Source organism: Leucoraja erinacea, chromosome 1, assembly GCF_028641065.1.
Source record: "Leucoraja erinacea ecotype New England chromosome 1, Leri_hhj_1, whole genome shotgun sequence".
NCBI lineage: Eukaryota > Metazoa > Chordata > Chondrichthyes > Rajiformes > Rajidae > Leucoraja > Leucoraja erinaceus.
Genome location: NC_073377.1, coordinates 65,827,383 through 65,839,681, shown reverse-complemented (window position 1 = coordinate 65,839,681; position 12,299 = coordinate 65,827,383). Strand labels below are relative to the sequence as shown.

The 12,299-nt window shown below is 43.1% G+C and overlaps 1 long non-coding RNA gene and 3 other non-coding genes across 4 annotated transcripts; all 4 read left to right on the top strand.

Moving 5' to 3' along the window:
• The first annotated feature begins 4,795 nt into the window (after positions 1-4,795).
• Positions 4,796-11,418, top strand: LOC129697640 (uncharacterized). Its single transcript, XR_008723557.1, has 4 exons — positions 4,796-4,974; positions 7,483-7,549; positions 8,699-8,753; positions 10,688-11,418. It is a non-coding gene; the product is annotated as an uncharacterized LOC129697640 (long non-coding RNA).
• LOC129704872 (small nucleolar RNA SNORA26) lies at positions 7,234-7,347 on the top strand. The gene has a single exon (XR_008724810.1). It is a non-coding gene; the product is annotated as a small nucleolar RNA SNORA26 (small nucleolar RNA).
• On the top strand, positions 7,602-7,719 carry LOC129704868 (small nucleolar RNA SNORA26). The gene has a single exon (XR_008724809.1). It is a non-coding gene; the product is annotated as a small nucleolar RNA SNORA26 (small nucleolar RNA).
• On the top strand, positions 8,817-8,935 carry LOC129704866 (small nucleolar RNA SNORA26). The gene has a single exon (XR_008724808.1). It is a non-coding gene; the product is annotated as a small nucleolar RNA SNORA26 (small nucleolar RNA).
• Positions 11,419-12,299: the final 881 nt, after the last annotated feature.

The following is a 12,299-nucleotide window of genomic DNA, read 5'->3' as shown; positions in this document are numbered from 1 at the left end:
TTCTAGAGAGTATAAACCAAGTCTATCCAGTCTTTCTTCATAAGACAGTCCTGACATCCCAGGAATCAGTCTGGTGAACCGTCTCTGCACTCCCTCTATGGCAATAATGTCCTTCCTCAGATTTGGAGACCAAAACTGTACACAATACTCCAGGTGTGGTCTCACCAAGACCCTGTACAACTGCAGTAGAACCTCCCTGCTCCTATACTCAAATCCTTTTGCAATGAAAGCTAACATACCATTTGCTTTCTTTACTGCCTGCTGCACCTGCATGCCTACCTTCAATGACTGGTGTACCATGACACCCAGGTCTCGCTGCATCTCCCCCTTTCCCAATCGGCCACCATTTAGATAATAGTCTGCTTTCCCGTTTTTGCCACCAAAATGGATAACCTCACATTTATCCACATTATACTGCATCTGCCAAACATTTGCCCACTCACCTAGCCTATCCAAGTCACCTTGCAGTCTCCTAGCATGCTCCTCACAGCTAACACTGCCCCCCAGCTTAGTGTCATCCGCAAACTTGGAGATATTGCCTTCAATTCCCTCATCCAGATCATTAATATATATTGTAAATAGCTGGGGGTCCCAGCACTGAGCCTTGCGGTACCCCACTAGTCACTGCCTGCCATTGTGAAAAGGACCCGTTTACTCCTACTCTTTGCTTCCTGTTTGCCAGCCAGTTCTCTATCCACATCAATACTGAACCCCCAATGCCTTGTGCTTTAAGTTTGTATACTAATCGCTTATGTGGGACCTTGTCGAAAGCCTTCTGGAAGTCCAGATACACCACATCCACTGGTTCTCCCCTATCCACGCTACTAGTTACATCCTCGAAAAATTCTATAAGATTCGTCAGACATGATTTACCTTTCGTAAATCCATGCTGACTTTGTCCAATGATTTCACCACTTTCGAAATGTGCTGCTATCCCATCTTTAATAACTGACTCTAGCAGTTTCCCCACTACCGATGTTAGACTAACTGGTCTGTAATTCCCCATTTTCTCTCTCCCTCCCTTCTTAAAAAGTGGGGTTACGTTTGCTACCCGCCAATCTTCAGGAACTACTCCAGAATCTAAAGAGTTTTGAAAGATTATTACTAATGCATCCACTATTTCTGGAGCTACTTCCTTAAGTACTCTGGGATGCAGCCTATCTGGCCCTGGGGATTTATCGGCCTTTAATCCATTCAATTTACCCAACACCACTTCCCGACTAACCTGGATTTCACTCAATTCCTCCAACTCCTTTGACCCGCGGTCCCCTGCTATTTCCGGCAAATTATTTATGTCTTCCTTAGTGAAGACGGAACCAAAGTAGTTATTCAATTGGTCCGCCATATCCTTGTTCCCCACGATCAACTCACCTGTTTCTGACTGCAAGGGACCTACATTTGTTTTAACTAATCTCTTTCTTTTCACATATCTATAAAAACTTTTGCAGTCAGTTTTTATGTTCCCTGCCAGTTTTCTTTCATAATCTATTTTCCCTTTCCTAATTAAGCCCTTTGTCCTCCTCTGCTGGTCTTTGAATTTCTCCCAGTCCTCCGGTATGCTGCTTTTTTTTTCTGGCTAATTTGTACGCATTGATACACGTGACAATAATAAACAAAACTATTTACTTGTGTTCTTTATATTCTTGTTTAGAGGGCTTTCAGACTAGACTAGAAACGGGGTAGTTGGTGTGTTTAAATGTTTTTTTAAATGATCATAATGTAAGAAGGGTGGTATATTAGAAGGATTATCAAATTATATGTGGGTTAAATTATAGGACAAGTAGGGCTAGTTACACTTTTTTTTTTACAAAAGACCTATAATAGTTCAAAAGGGCTAGAACAGCAAATTTCTGATGTTCAATATGCAGAAACGTGGGTATCTCAATTATTTTAGTATCATTCCCCAAAAATAGTGATCAAGGTCTAGCTAGCCATGTAATTAACTATTCAAATACCTTGCGAACAGCTTGATTACCATTAACTAGAAAGGTAGTTTCTCCAGGTAGTTGTCTGAAGCATGGTCTTGACCCGAAACATCAACCATTCCTTCTCTCCGGAGATAGACACAATAGACATAAAAAGCTGAAGTAACTCAGCGGGACAGGAGGCATCTCTAGAGAAAAATGGTTGACATTTTGGGTCGAAACTCTTCTCTCCAGAGATACTGCCTGTCCTGGAGTTACTCCAGCATTTTGTGTCTATCTCAGGTAGTTTCTACACATTCCTTTCCTTTTCTCCCACCAGGCCTGCATTCAGACTCTTTTATACATGTCCATCAAATGTGGCATGGTTTGTTGAAAGTATTTCAGAGAAAAACAGATTTGAGCATTATATCATGTATGGTGACCACTAATTCCTCTTTGGGAAAAGGTTGGGAAGAGGTTGTTGCAGACAAAGAGTATATCCACATCAGTTATCGCTACATTCTGAGATCCCAGATTTTGCAAAATGATGACCAGGCCATGTTATTACAGAATGTCCATTCAGTTGTACCATGCAATACCAATCATTCCTTGCAGAAATGCTTCTGCAGAATGTTTCCATAGCACTGAGGGAAAAGGAGGAGGGAAAAGGAGAAGGTATGGCTGTACACATGAGTCTATTTTGAAGTTTAAGTGAGAATCTGGAAAAGTTTGTAGAGGTCTTTGTTGACATTAATCCAAGCACCTGTGTAGGACTGGACTCCACAGTGGGAACTGTGAGGAGGATGCTATGAAGATGCAGGGCTTGGACAGTTGGGTGAGTGGGCAGATGCATGGCAGATGCAGTTTTATGTGGATAAATGTGAGGTTAAGGGTTTGGACATGCTAGAGGCAGGAAACATGTTCCCAATGTTGGGGGAGACCAGAACCAGGGGCTATAGTTTAAATAACTGGTAAGCCATTTAGAACGGAGATGAGGAAAAACTTTTTCACACAGAGAGTTGTGAGTGTGTGGAATTCTCTGCCTCAGAGGGCGTTACAGGCTGGTTCTCTGGATGCTTTCAAGAGACTTAGATAGAGCTCTTAGGGATAGCGGAGTTTAGGGATATGGACAGAAGGCAGGAACGGGGTACTGATTGTGGATGATCAGCCATGATCACATTGAATGGCGATGCTGGCTCGAAGGGCCGAATGGCCTACTTCTGCACCTATTGTCTATTGCCATCTGTAATAACATTTCAAACTGATAGAATGTTCACAAAAGAAAAATTGATGTCATTCGTCATGTAAATATTGTAATTGAATGTAATCATATCCTTGGTCCAATGAATGACACATGATGCTGCCTGGCCCGCTGAGTTACTCTAGCTCTGTGTCTTAAGATACATGTTTTGTTTTGTATAATTGAACAATTTTACAAAAAGTATATTTGTGAAATAAACTAAAAAAAGAAGACAACCCATTATGCATTTTTTCAGCCGTTCCCTGAGCATTTGTAAATCCCTGGATGAGATCCCTGGGGAAACAAGGCCCTCCAGAAATTTGTTGTTGAATAGATCATCATCTAGGACCAGAGGCCATATTTTATCAGAATAAAAGGACCTACATTTAGGAAGGAGATGAGAAGGTGGTGAATCTGTGGAATTAATTGCTACCGAAGGCTGTAGATGCCAAGTCAATGGATATTTTAAAGGCAGAGATTGATAGATTCTTGATTTGTACTGGTGGTAAGGGTAAGGAGGCAAAAGGGGTTGAGAGGGAAAGGATCAGCCATGATTGACAGAGTAGACTTGATGGACCAAATGGCCTAATTTTGCTTCTATCTTTTATAAACTGAGAAACAGCAGTAGGAAGGAACTGCAGATGTTGGTTTACACAAAAGATAGACACAAAATTCTGGTGTAACTCAACAGGTCATGCAGCATCTCTGGAGAAAAGTAATGTGACATTTCGGGTCAAAACCCTTCTTCAGAATGAGGGGAGTGGGTAATTAGGGATATGAAGAGGTACAAAGAACAACTTAATGAAAAGTATGCAAAAGGACAAATTAAATGAAATACAGCAACGATGATCAAGAAAAGGTAGAGCCCATTATTGTTGGCTCTGAAGGTGATTACGAGTAAAACCAGCATATGAAACTAGTAGGACGACTATGATGGGAAGTGATGGAGAGAAAGGGAATGCAAGGATTACTTAAAGTCAGAGAAATCAATATTCATACCGCTGCCCAAGTGAAATGTGAGCTGCTGATCCTCCAATTTGCGTTTGGCCTCATTCTGACAATGGAGGAAGCCAAGGGCCAAGGATAGAAAGTCAGTGTGGGAGATAGACACAAAATGCTGGACAGGCAGCATCTCTGAGAAGGACTGGGTGAAGGTTCGGGTCGAGACATTTTCTCAATTCTCGAGCCGAAACATCACCCATTCCTTTTCTCCAGAGATGCTGTCTGGTCTGTCCTGCTGAGTTACTCCAGCATTTTGTGTCTATCTTGGGGAGAGAACGTGTTCTCTGCCTGACTTAGTGTTCTTTTAAATTGTGGATTAAGTATCTTCCTTTTCCTATTGTAACCTAAACTATTACTCTATTCCCAATGATGTATATCTACCGGTCTGGTATGTTTCTTGTGCCAGCGCCCAAGTAGAAATGTAATGGCCGCTGAACCCAGTCGGCCTCGTTGCGGTTGGTTCACAGCGTTCCGGTGGCAGAGGCCGGACACGTGACGGGCAGGCGCTTGAGGAGGACCACGTGATGGGGTCACAAGGCCGTGATTGGACGGTCGGAGGAGGGACACGTGACTAGCATACAAGGCCGTGATACGGCAGTCGGACCAGGTGACGGGCTCGCAAGCCGCTGATAGGGCAGTGGGAGGTGGTGACGCACGTATTAGGCGGTTGGTTGACGAACGTGTCTCTTTCTGCGCGCTCGCTTGTCCGCGGCGGGTGTCGGCGGAGTGAGCGCCATGACACGTTGGGCCTGTGCGGCGGCGCTGGCGCTCGAGCACGAGCTGGCGCTCTCCGGGCAGGGGCGCGCGGACAGGTGACCGTTGACGGAGGTGAGCGCGAGTCCCGGGCCCGGTCGGAGTGACGAGGGAGATGAGGGGTTGCCGCGGCGGGGAGTAGAGATGAGATGGTTGCGGGGGGGAAAGGGAATGGGGGAGGAAGGAAGGGAGTGCAGGAGTGAGGGGTTCCGGGAAGGAGGGGAGAGTGTCGGGATGAGATGGTTGCGGGAGGGAGAGGGGGAAGGGAGTGCAGGAGTCGGCCCTTCGGCGCCACGTGTCTACGTCGCTGTGTAATCATCACCGCCGAAAATCGTGCGGAAAATAACACTGGGCCCCAAAAGGTTCTGTAAATCGAGTGAATAACCGCAACGTGAGTTTGGCCGTTCTCGGCCAACGATAATTGCAAGAAACCGCAAAGTGCCTGAAGTAACTCGGGGAGGTCCATTCGCTTCACACATGTTGCATGGATCGCCAAGTTTGTCCAAAATCTGAGATGATTCCCGCCGCACGCCGCCAACCTCGCTCCATGGCGCTGGGCGCGGGAATGGTGACCCGATTCCATCGCCGCCACGTGTGTTGGAGCCAGGGGGTGTTGCGGACGAGTCGGAGCTTAATGTCTTCCATACCTTCGATTTTCCAGCATCTGCAGTTCCTTCTTAAACAACTTAATGTCTTCCCATATAGGTTTAGGGTAAGGAATAGCGACGATGTTGATACTCATCAAGATCTATTTCTATATAAATGTAATGTAGTTTAACCGTTCAGTCAATACTTTCTAAGTGGGACACTGAGATTGGGTGGGTATGAGGAAAGAAGGCTAGTGCAAATAGGTATTTAATGGTCGGCATCGTTCATTAGGCTCATAAGCCTGGTTCCTTGATACACAGCAGATCTATGAAACGTGATATTTGAGAGAGGCACACAAGTGTAATCGGAGTTATGGAGCTTATTTTTTTAAATATCACTGCACGGTGGTGCAACGGTAGAGTTGCTGCCTTACAGCGAATGTAGCGCCGGAGACCTGGGTTCGATTCCAATTACGGGTGCTGTCAGTGCGGTGTTTGTACGTTCTCCCCGTGATTTGCGTGGGTTTTGTCTGAGACCTTTGGATTCCTCCCACATTCTAAAGACGTACAGGTTTGTAGGTTAATTGGCTTGATAAATGTAAAACATTTCCAGTATGAAATTGTTCAACTTCTAGTATAGTCCCTGATGGATTCTTCGGAAGTGATGACTACAAGATACATACAGGATGTCCAGGGCCACGTATAAATGTGGTTATTGTCGTAATAAACTGGTCACTTATGGCTCTTGCATGGCTGTAATGAGTATGTCATGTTAGAATTTCTGCCATTTCAATATTGGTAGAACTGTAAACTAAATTGGAGGAATTTCAGTAAATATATTGAAGGAGGAGATTTGTTTGGAATGCAATGTTCTGAGAATTATGGAGATGGGAAAAGTTGGAAACAGTAAGCGATTGATTAAAAGATGCAGTGTGGAAATAGGCTCTTAGGCCCACCAAGTCAGGTTTGGGCAGCACGTGTGGCGCAGAGATAGAGCGGCTGCCTTGCAGCACTGGAGCTGGAGACCTGGACTACAGGTGCTGTTTGTACATTCTCCCCGTGATCCCATGGGTTTTCTCCGATATCTTCGGTTTCCTCCCAAACTAAAGACATACAGTTTATAGATTAATTGGTTTTGCTAAGTGTAAAATCGTCCCTGGTATGTGTAGGATAGTATTGATGTACGGGGATTGCTGGTCTGTGCGGACTCGGTGGGCCTGTTTCCACTCTATCTCCAAACAAAACTTAAAAAAAAGTCCACACCATTTCATACTAGTTCTGTTATTCCACTTTTGTATCCATTCCCTACACACTATGAATAACTTATGGAGGCCAATTAACCTACAAACCCACACATCTTTGATATGGAAGGAAGACGGAGCACGGTTAGACAGGTTTATGGGGGGGGGGGGGGGGGGGGGATGTGTAAACGTCCAACATACAACACCATAGGTCAGGATCAAATGTGGGTCTCGGGTGCTGCGAGATAGCAGCTCAATCAGCTACATCACTGCCGCCCTTATTTAGTGTGACATGATCCACGAGTTCAGATTTTATGGTGGTCTTTGATCACAATGATCAAAGTAGAAATGTGGCTTTTGTAAGTAGTTTTTAATTTTTTAATTGATCGATTCATGCATTTGGTTCATAACTTGAACTAATTTAACTTTATACTTGTTTAAGAAAATTGGGTTGAATGTCAGCACCAATGCTGATCAAGCATCATTGTTCGTACCCTTTTTCAGCTTTGCCCATCTAAGACTGTCAGTGTCTTAAATGGCCATCACACGAGGGTAGAAAAAAATTCTCTTTCTAACCTAGGACAATCTGTTTGTTCTGGGTCTGGTATAGAGGGACACGTTTCTTTTTATTAATTAGCTATTGAAATATTTAGCAGATTTTAAATAGTAGTCGCATAAATATTTCTAAGTGAACTCTTATTAGTCCTAAATTTGGCGGTTTTATATATAACTGTAATTGTTTTCTCTAATTACAGATGAATTGAATAAGCAGAATCAAAAATGAGAATCTGGATGTGACGTGAGCTATCCAGGCAGGGAGCGGTAAGAATTCTATGCCTTGAGTGTTTATATTTTGTTGCTTGCCACCCCTTCATTGTCCATTTAAGGCAGACAGTGTCTTGGGTGACCAACACGGGGGTAGATTATTTTTCTCTCTCAAACCCAAAGCAAATGTGCAGTCAGTGCTTTGGATCCTGTCGTGAGGAACAATTCTTATTCTTAACTCCGGTTATCTGAAGATTGGAGAAAATGTGTTCCGGTTCTGTTTTGCGAGGCAACCGTCTTACAAAGCATTGGGTGTCTTAGAGTTAATATGTTTGTGTAGTATAGACTTTTAAGATAGATACTTAACTGCTGGAGTAACTCAGCAGGTCTGACAGCATCTCTATAGAAAAGGCATTTATTAATGGGATTTGGGGATCAGTTGGAACTTAACTTGAAATGAAAAAGTTGCACCCAAATTGCCTGCCTACGGTTATGCATACTGAAGTGCTATTGTGATTCTTGATGTAGAACTTGCCCAATTCTACTAGCGGGGAAAATTTGCATCAATAATTGAAAAGCAAATAACTTGGAGCTGAGACACAACTTTGTTGATGAATACCAGAGATTTCAAATGCTGACATCCATAAAATAGTTCTGATGCTTGGTGGTGGGTTGACTGAAATTTGTAGTGTTTTCTTGTGACTAATTACCTGTGTTTATATTTGATGACTGAAACTGCAGATGAGGAATGGGAAAATGATCCTTATTGCTACTTTAATGTGCAAGAGCATAATTGACATTTGCAGGTCACAGCTTTATCCAAAGCAAAGGTCCTGCCAGGTTTTGTTTGGAACATGTTGGAAAGGGACTTGAATTTTTAGTAAATGGTGCTGTGCACAGATGTGGCATTATCATTTTTTAAAAATCTTCTAGTAATATATCATGTTAATTCAAGGCATTTTACCCAACATTACTTAATGGACTAAACCAAGTCAAAAACAAGATATGTGATTGAAAAGAGGAACTGTAAAATTATACAATAGAGAAATTTAAATTAAATGTTGCAAGTTTAGGCAATAGTTATAGACTGTCCTAAATGGTTGCCTGAAATGCAAAGATAGTCTTGTCTGTCTTAATTAATATGTGTAGATTTCTAATGCTAAATTTTTCTCTTTTATAATGATCAAATTATGATCTTATTTGCAGAGTGATGAAATAAACACAAAGACTGCAGAGTCAAAATCTGGAAACATGACATGAGGTATGAGCAAGCATGAGGGATTGTCTGAAATGCTTGGAATTCCCTAATTCCCTCCCTTCATTATTGCCCATCTAAGTCTTATTATGTCTTGGATGACTAACACAGAAGGGTAGAGCAGTTTCTCACTAAAACACAAAGCAAATGCATTATCATTGCTTTGGATCCTGTCGTGAGGAACATATTTATCCTGTTATAGGTTCACGTTGCCGTGATGGTGTGTGGAATATGAATTTTTCCATTTTTAAAAAAAGACCGTGCAAAACACAATTGGCATGTCTTCACTATCTGCAAAGCCACCCACTTTTATTTAATCTGCAAATTTGCTAATCTTGCCATGTATGTTCTCATTCAAATAATTGATATAGATGTCAAACATTAATGGGCCCAGCATTGAAAATAGCCTGTCCCACTGAGGCTATTTTTCAGCGGACTGCAAGCGACTGTCAAGTTGCCTGAAAAACTGGCAACTGGGACGGCGATTGAAAGAGTGGAACACACACTTCCTTCACCAGCCCGTTATGCAAGCGGGGGGAGCGCTGTCTAAAAAGGTGCAAAGCCAACGTCAGGCTTGATATTCTTCCGATTTAAGTCGGAATTCCGACTTTTTTGTTTTCCTATTGTGTCAATTTTTTGTGCCCAATTATTTTGGCTGCCAATCAACTGCTGTCTCCAAGGCGGTTGCGTCCAATCACGGGCCCTCTTCCCTTGAAATTTCCGTCCAATCAACAAATCTGTCTCCTTCCGTCCAATCAGCCGCTGTCTCTAAGGGCGTTGTGTCCAATCAGATAATGCGCTGGTCACTCGGCAGGGAATCGGACACAGTCTCCAAGGGGCGTTGCGGCCAATCACCGACCAGCTTCCCTTACTGAAGTAGAAGCTGGCTGCAGCCACAATCACTTTTTCTGTGCTGTTTGCACACGGTGCTAGGCATAGAGATGTTTAAGGTAACATTTTTTGTGAAGATGTTTTTAGCTGTATTAAGTCATTTAATTCATGAAATATTTATCTTTTGAGGGTTATTTTACTGGTTTTGTATTGAAAAATTCTACGCTTCTGTTATGTAAACTACCAGCAGCAAGCTGGGGAATCACTCAATTTATTGAAAATGCAAGAGCCCCCTGAACCCCCACTGGGGGGGGGGGGGCCTAACCGGCCTCCTGGACCCCCGGTCAATACTTCCTACTTTTTTTTCTGTTGGTGAATATCATGCTTGCAGGGTGAAACAGACACAGGCCTTGATGAACAGGAAGGTTGGCGCTGTGTGCTTAAGCAAAGCAAAAATTTCATTGTCCTATACAGGGACACATGACAATAAACTCACGAACTTGAACTAAAAAGACAGCTAAAGCACAGTGTACGGTAAGTCCTTTGGGGGTGTGGGGAGAAGGAGTGGAGACTACGTTTCGTAAAACTTTTTTTACGAAACTATAAGTTAGAGATACACGGCTGTGAAGCTCAGCAGACATTTAACATTACTGGTCGGTTATCCTTGGTTTTGAAAACTGCTTTTTTTTCCCCCCCCCAATGAGCCAATGAAATTCACTGGTCAGCACCGGCTGCAACCTACAAGAACCTCCAACCTCCTGGTAACCCATTAGAACCTCCTGGCACTCCACCTACGGCTCGAGAATTCTCACTACTCTCCAAGGCTATGCTGATTTTTCAACATGCTGAAAAATTCACGGCGACCATAATGAGGCCGCGATTAGTTCCCAGAATGCAGGAATCCTCACAACCATGAAGGCAACCACCTGCGAACATGTGGAGCCTGCACAGTCTCCTGCAGTCGCCTAAGTGGGACAGGCCCATGAGGCGCACCACTGGTCACAGGAAGCTCATGGTGGTGGGCTTTTGAAATTTGTTTGACTGTATTAGTTCCAAAGATGCAAGTTATTTCCGATTTAAAGTTTACAGTTTTTTTTTGTGTTTCCTAGGGTAAAATTATGCAGGGAGCGGCATGAATGTGAGCAGATCTGTGGATGCATCATCAAATTATATTCAAAGGCGTTAAATAATTGAAAATATTTTTGTCTGTTCACTTGTTGATGACAAACTAACTTCTACAACTGATATCTTAGTTTTTTGTACATGCCAGTTAAAAAAAAAAAAAATCATTGTTGTGTCCAAAAGTTGCTCATGTATACAGTTAGAGCGAAATATTTTATCTAAGCAAAAGGTAATCTCCCTCAATACTATTTGTTTGATGGAAGTAGCAGAGTGAATACATATTCCCAATCTTCTGATTTTTGAAGCCTGGGGAAGTCGCACAGATTCAAGCCACCTCAATGGCCAGGAACAATGATTATTTTGGGCCAATTACGCAATTAGTACCTTATGCGGGCGATCCCACGATATGGGGGTCGCAATTTAGCATAGCAAATTTCTGGAATTCTGCACGTGCATCAAGAAATGAGTTTATAAATCCACATTTTCTGAGGGGCCTTTTCTAAATCAGTTTTTTGGTAGTGATTTGTGGATTTCCATTCATAAAACCAATCAGATATGTCGGAAGTTAGTTATTTATAAATGACTCTTTGGCAGAGGCAAACTAGGCAATTAGAGCCTTGTATTTTTGTACATTGCTTGTATATTATGTTTTTATTGCTTTCATTCATGTGATGTTTCAGTTGATTTAACTTGTAACAATAAAAGCATGATAAAAAGATGAATGGGTTTTTAAAATTCCATAAATGGGATGTAATTTGTCTTGCAAAATTTGTGAAATGTTTTCTTGAAACTTGCAACTGTGTGCAGATTTCCAAAAGGGCATTCTTCTACGTAACATTCTGTATTCGGGTAGGATTAACGTCCATTGTTTTATCAAATCTTCAAGCAATCTGAAATAGTCTCTGGTAAAGGCTGGCCGCACTGATCGCTGCTGCAGAGCTGCCAAGTCGTACAGATTTTCCGTATTTTGCACGGAAATGAGATAAGAATTTGGCGTTGCGTTGTTAAACACGGATTGTTTGTTTAACAATGCAAAATCGACCATAGATTGTCGTAACAACGAGGTGCAGCGTGCAAATTGGAGCTGCCGGGATCTGCCCTACTTCCTGTTTCGTTGGCATGCCACTTGCCAATAGAGGGGTGGTGGCCCAGTGGGGTTGACTTGGGATCGTGCTGCTTGGAAAATAAAGGGATGGTGGGGGATGTCATGCTGTACCTCTGGGGATTGTAACAGATTAAATCTATTGGTGTTTTGAGATTCAAGATCCGGATTATTGTTTTTGTGGGCGTTGGTCTGCCGCCATGCTTGGGTTGGGGTCTCTTGTTCTTTCTTGCTATCTCCCTCCCCTCTCTGTCTTTTGCTCTCTCCTGTTCCTCATCTCGTCTCTCTCTCTCTTACCTCGGCATTCCCGGAATAATTTGCTGTTTTGCAGAGGCGGCTGCATCTGTGGTTCCTGTTGGGTGGGGGGGGGCGGGAGAGCCTGGCCCGTGGCGGCTCCTAGTCCGTTCCCTCCGTAGGTGCCACCTGGCCTGCTGAGTTCCTCCAGCGCTCTTTTAAATTTGGCTCTGGAATTGAAGGTGGGTACGGGGCTGGGGAGG